The sequence below is a fragment of the Heterodontus francisci genome, chromosome 21, assembly GCF_036365525.1.
Source record: "Heterodontus francisci isolate sHetFra1 chromosome 21, sHetFra1.hap1, whole genome shotgun sequence".
Classification (NCBI taxonomy): domain Eukaryota; kingdom Metazoa; phylum Chordata; class Chondrichthyes; order Heterodontiformes; family Heterodontidae; genus Heterodontus; species Heterodontus francisci.
Genome location: NC_090391.1, coordinates 53,734,638 through 53,740,661, shown reverse-complemented (window position 1 = coordinate 53,740,661; position 6,024 = coordinate 53,734,638).

Here is a 6,024-nt window from a genome sequence, read left to right as displayed (position 1 = left end):
TCAAACAGCCGCTCGCACCTGCTCCACCCCATTCAACACGATCAGAGCTGTTCTACTGTCCCAACTCCACTTCCCTGTCTGCTTCCCATTTCCCTTCATTCCCTGAAAGAGAAAACAAGATCTGTCTATCTCATCCTTAAATACAGTAAATTATGGAGCATCCAGGCCCTCTGAGTTAGCCAATTTCACGGATTCACAACTCTTTGCGAGAAGAGTGCTGCTCCTCGTCTCAGGGCTAAAACATTGACCCCTTATCTTGAGGCTGTGTTCCCGTGTTCTAGATTCCCCAGCCATGGAAAACAACCTCTCTGAATTTACCCTGTCCAGCCCTTCAGATTCTTGTACGTTTCACTGAGAAACCACGCATTCCACCTAGCTTCTGAGAGTATCGGCCTAATGTGCTCAGGGTAGGCGGTGGCGTTGTGGTATTATCACTGGACTAGTAACCCAGAGACCCAGGGTATTCCACTGGGGACATGCGTTCGAATCCCACCACAGCAGAAGGTGGAACTTGAACTTAATAAAAATATGGAATTAAAAACTAGCCTAATGATGGCCATGAAACCATTGTCGATTGTTGTAAAAACCCACCTAGTTTACTAATGTCCTTTCGGGAAGGAAATCTGCTGTCCTTACCTGGTATGGCCGACATGTGACTCCAGTTCCACAGCAATGTGGTTAACTCTTACATGCCCTCTGAAAGGGCCGAGCAAGCCACTCAGTTGTACCTAACCGCGACGAAGTCTATAAAAAAAGGAATGAAACCGGACTGACCACCCGGCATCAACCTCGGCACCGGAAACGACAACGGCCAACCCAGCCCTGTCGACCCTGCAAAGTCTTCCTTACTAACTTCTGGGGGCTTGTGCCAAAGTTGGGAGAGCTGTCCCACAGACTAGTCAAGCAACATCCTGACATAGTCATACTCACGGAATCATACCTAACAGACAATGCCCCAGACACTGCCATCACCATCCCCGGGTACGTCCTGTCCCACCGGCAAGACAGACCCAGCAGAGGTGGTGGCACAGTAGCATACAGTAGGGAGGGAGTTGCCCTGGGAGTCCTCAGTATCGACTCTGGACGTCAAGAAGTCTCATGGCATCAGGTTACATATAAGCAAGGTAACCTCCGACTGATTAGCACCTACCGCCCTCCCTCAGCTGATGACTCAGTACTCCTCCATGTTGAACACCACTTGGAGGAAGCACTGAGGGTGGCAAGGGCACAAAATGTACTCTGGGCGGGGGACTTCAATGTCCATCACCATGAGTGGCTCGGTAGCACCACTACTGACCGAGCTGGCCGAGTCCAAAAGGACATGGCTGCTCGACTGGGTCTGCGGCAGGTGGTGGGGGAACCAACACGAGGGAAGAACATACTCGACCTCGTCCTCACCAATCAGCCTGCCGCGGATGCAAATGTCCATGACAGTATTGGTAGGAGTGACCACCGCACAGTCCTGTGGAGACGAAGTCCCGTCTTCACATTGAGGATACCGTCCATCGTGTTGTGTGGCACTATCACCGTGCTGAATAGGATAGATTTCTAACGGATCTAGCAATGCAAAACCGGGCATCCATGAGGCGCTGTGGGCCATCAGCAGCAGCAGAATTCTACTCAACTACAATCTGTAACCTCATGGCCCGGCATATCCCCCACTCGACCATTACCATCAGGCCAGGAGACGAGCCCTGGTTCAATGAAGAGTGCAGGAGGGCATGCCAGGAGCAGCACCAGGCATACCACAAAATCAGGTGTCAACCTGGTGAAGCTACAACCCGGGACTACTTGCATGCCAAACTGCGTCCGCAGCATGCGGTAGACAGAACTAAGTGATCCCATAAGCAACGGATCAGATCTAAGCTCTGCAGTCCTGCCACATCCAGCCATGAATGGTGGTGGACAATTAAGCAACTAACTGGAGGAGTTGGCTCCACAAATATCCCCATCCTCAATGATGTGGGAGCCCAGCACATCAGTGCGAAATATAAGGCTGAAGCATTTGCAACAATCTTCAGCCAGAAGTGCCGAGTTGATGATCCATCTTGGCCTCCTCCTGAAGTCCCCAGCATCACAGATGCCAAATTTCAGCCAATTCGATTCACTCTACGTGAAGTCAAGGAACGACTGAAGGCACTGGATATTGCAAAAGCTATGGGCCCTGACAATATTCCGGCAATAGAACTGAAGACATGTTCTCCAGAACTTGCCGCGCCCCTAGCCAAGCTGTTCCAGTACAGCTACAACACTGGCATCTACCCTGCAATGTGGAATATTGCCTCGGTATGTCCTGTACAGAAAAAGCAGGACAAATTCAACCCGGCCAACTACCGCCCCATTAGCCTACTCTCAATCATCAGAAATATGATGGAAGGTGTCATCAACAGTGCCATCAAGCGGCACTTGCTTCGCAACAACCTGCTCAGTGATGCTCAGTTTGGGTTCCGCCAGGGCCACGCAGTTCCTGACATCATTACAGCCTTGGTTCAAACAGGGACAAAAGAGCTGAACTCTAGAGGTGAGGTGAGAGTGACTGCCCTTGACATCAAGGCAATATTTGAATGAGTATGGCATCAAAGAGCCCAAGCAAAACGGAGGTCAATAGGAATCAGGGGGAAAACCCTGCACTGGCTGGAGTCATACCAAGCACAAAGGAAGATGGTTGTGGTTGTTGAAGCTCAATCATCTGAGCAACAGGACATCACTGCAGGAGTACTTCAGGGTACTGTCCAAGACCCAACCATCTTCAGCTGCTTCATCAATAACCTTCCTTCAATGATAATGTCAGAAGTGGGGATGTTCGCTGACGATTGCACAATGTTCAGCACCATTCGCAACTCCTCAGATACTGAAGCAGTCTGTGTTGAAATGCAGCAAGACCTGGACAATATCCAGGCTTGGGCTGATAAGTGGCATGTAACATTCACGCCACACAAGTGCCAGGCAATGACCATCTCCAACAAAAGATAATCTAACCATCTCCCCTTGTCATTCAACGGCATTACCATCGCGGGATCTCCCACTATCGATATCCTAGGGGCTACCATTGACTGAAATCTGAACTGGAGTAACCATATAAATACCGTGGCGACAAGAGTAGGTCAGAGGCTAGGCATCCTGAACTACCTCCTGACTCCCCAAAGCCTGACCACAGTCTACAAGGCACAAGTCAGGAGTGTGATAGAATACTCTCCACTTGCCTGGATGGGTGCAGCTCCAACAACACTCAAGAAGCTCGACACCATCCAGGACAAAGCGGCCCGCTTGATTGGCACCCCATCTACAAACATTCACTCCCTCCACCACCGACGCACAGTGGCAGCCGTGTGTACCATTTAAAAGATGCACTGCAGCAATGCACCAAGGTTCCACAGACAGCACCTCCCAAACCCGCGACCTCTACCAACTAGAAGGACACGGGCAGCAATTACATGGGAACACTAGCACCTGCAAGTTCCCCTCCAAGTCACACACCATCCTGACTTGGAACTATGTCGCCGTTCCTTCACTGTCGCTGGGTCAAAACCTGGAACTCCCTTCCTAACAGCACTGTGGGTGTACCTACCCCACATGGACTGCAGCGGTTCAAGAATGCAGCTCACCACCACCTTCTCAAGGGAAATTCGGGATGGGCAATAAATGCTGGCCTGGCCAGCAACGCCGACATCCCGTGAATGAATAAAAAAATAAATGAAAATAGGACAACCTCCGCATCCCAGGAACCAATACAGCAAAATGCCGCTGTACTGCCTCCATTGCAACTGTACCTTACTTAACTATGGGGTCCAAACTGCACACAGTTAATCCATGTGTAGCCTCAGCAAAGCCCTGTATATTTGTATAGCAATTCCTTATTCCTGTTCTCCATGCCCTTTCAATAAAGGCCGACATACTCTTTGCCTTCCTAATTTGCTCCATAAATCACATGCTTTAGAATAGATTCTAGCATTTTCTCAACGACTGATGTAAGTCTAACAGGTCTGTAATTCCCTGCTCCTCGCGGCCTCCTTTTTTGAAATAGTCGAGTAACATTTGCTACCTTTCAGTCTGCAGGAACTGCTCCGGAATCTATGCAATTTTGGAGGATGATCACCAATGGATCCATTGTTTCCTTAGCTGCCTCCTTCAACATTCTGGGATGTAGCATATCAAGTTCTGGGGACCTATCGAACTTCAGCTCAATTAAATTCTCCAAAACAACCTTCTGACCAATACTAATTTCCTTCAATTCCTCATTTCCCCGAATCACTTCTGTCTCTAATTCTGTGAGATTTATTGTATCTTCCTCAGTGAAGACAGACACAAAGTCATCATTTAGTTTCTCTGCTATTTCTCTATTCGCCATTATAAATTCTGGTGACTCTGCCTGTAAGGGACCCACATTTGCCTTAGCCAAACTTCTCCTATTTACGTATCTGTAGAAGCTTTCACAGTCCGTTTTTTCATGTTTTGCTAGCTTACCATTATATTCTAATCTCCATTTCATTATAAGTTTCTTTGTCCTTTGCTGTATTCTAAAATCCTACCAATCCTGAGGTTTACTGTTATTTCTGGCATCTTTATAGGCCTTTTCTTTTAATCTCATACAATCCTTAACTTGCTTTGTTAGCCACGGTTGACTGCCTTGACTTTTGGGGTGTTTGTGCCTGGAAGGAATGTTTAGTAGCTGTAAACTGTGTAACATCTCTTTAAAGACTCCGTACTGCCATGCCTTTCAAAGATCCTCCCGGCTCTATGTTTAAACTTGTGAATATACTCTGTGCAGTTTCCCCCTGGGCTCTGTGTTTAAACTTGTGACTATTCACTGTGCAGCATCCCCCGGGCCCTGTATTTAAACTTTGCACGAATCACTGTGCAGGTTCCCCACGGGGCTTGTGGTTAAACTTTACACGAATCACTGAGCAGGATCGCCCCGGGCCCTGTGTTCAATCTTGACACGATTCACTGAGCAGGATCGCCCTGGGCCCTGTGTTTAATCTTGACATGAAACACTGTACAGGTTCCCCCCGGGCCCTGTGTTTAATCGTGACTCGAATTACTGTGTGGGATACCCCCGGCACTGTGTTTAAACTTGACACGACGCTCTGTGTGGGATCCCCCCGGGCCCTGTGTTTAATCATGACACGATTCACTGTGCAGGATCGCCCTGGACCCTGTGTTTAATCTTGACATGAAACACTTTACAGGTTTCCCCCGGGCCCTGTGTTTAAACTTGAAACGACGCAATGTGTGGGATACCCCCGGGCCCTTTGTTTAAACTTGTGACTATTCTCTGTGCAAGATCCCCCGGGCCCTGTATTTAAACTTGTTGCAATTCACAATGCAGTATCGCCCGGTTCCTGTGTTTAATCTTGTGACTATTCAATGTACAGTTTTCTGCAGGCCCTGTGTTTAAACTTGTTACTATTCTCTGTGCAGGTTCCCACTGGGCCCTGTGTTTAAACTTGTGAATATTCACTGTGCTCGATCCCCCTGGCCCTGTGTTTAAACTTGAAACGGATCACTGTGCAGTTCCACCCCCCAGCCCGGCCTGTGTTTAAACTTGAAGCGAATGATGGTGCAGGATACCTCCAGGCCCTGTATTTAAAATTGACACGAATCACTGTGCAGTTTTCCCCCGGGCCCTGTGTTTAAACCTGACGTGAATCATCGTGCGGGCTCCCCCCGGACCCTGTTTTTAAATTTGAAACGAATCACTGTCCAGGATCCCCTGGGCCCTGTTTTTAAACTTGAAACGAATCACTGTCCAGGATCCCCTGGGCCCTGTTTTTAAACTTGAAACGAATCACTGTCCAGGATCCCCTGGGCCCTGTATGTAAACTTAACACGAATCAATGTGCGGGATCCTCCCGGCCCTATGTTTCAACTTGTGAATATTCTCTGTGCAGTTTCCCCCTGGGCTCTGTGTTTAAACTTGTGACTATTCGCTGTGCAGCATCCCCCGGGCCCTGTGTTTGAACTTGTGACCATTCATTGTGCAGCATCCCCCGGGTCCTTTGTTTAAACTTGTGACTATTCACT